The following is a 917-nucleotide window of genomic DNA, read 5'->3' on the forward strand; positions in this document are numbered from 1 at the left end:
ATTTAAATCTCACATCCAAACTCAAAACACTCAACCATTTCAGATAAACACCTCAGAACATAGGAGATATATAAGTTTACAAAAGAAATTTTATCCTCGCAATTTCCTTGAACATGAATTACTTCTTTTAAAGTCTCAACAGCAATATTATGGGATTGATGTGCCAAATTTTCTCAAAGATATTGAGAGTTGGGACACATTTTGAGTTATTTTAGAAATTGAAAGAAATGGCAAAACCAATAACTTATCATTTAGTTGAACGATTGATACACATGATCTTGACTCTTTCAATATTATCAGCAACAACGTACAGAACTTTTTCGATAATGAAAAAATAAAATTTCGAAATAAGATAGATAATAGATTCTTTGTAGATAATTTGGTTATTTATATTGAGAAAATGGCTGTTACTTTTAGTACATAATTTACAAATTATAATAGACAACTTTAATTTTTCAAAAAAAGCGCCAATCACAATTTTAACGATGAGTTGTATGTTATATAGCCTTTAACATAATTTATGTTGTCATTACTTTATTATTTTTACTAGTTTGCTTGCATGGGTTATGATATGTCTTAATGCAAATTATTTATCTTGCAGAGAAAGTGAAACTGACAAGAACTGCATAACTCGATCCTCGGCATGATATGTACGGACAAAACAACTATATGGGTTTAATAGATATAATTTCTGAGTTTCTCCCGTTAGGTTTTGGAGATCAGTGTAGTATTGAGTTACAGATTTAGTTTCATGTTTGAGAGAGTAAAAATCTTCCTAATTTAAAATATGCGATGCAAATCTAGTCACTTTGTGGGAAGCGTTCATGTAAATCAATCCACATATGAGACATTATTAAGGTAGAGAATACTCTGAGTTGAAAATAATGTCCAAATTTAGGCCAATTTTTTTTTTTTTT

The sequence above is a fragment of the Arachis duranensis genome, chromosome 10 (genome assembly GCF_000817695.3).
Source record: "Arachis duranensis cultivar V14167 chromosome 10, aradu.V14167.gnm2.J7QH, whole genome shotgun sequence".
NCBI lineage: Eukaryota > Viridiplantae > Streptophyta > Magnoliopsida > Fabales > Fabaceae > Arachis > Arachis duranensis.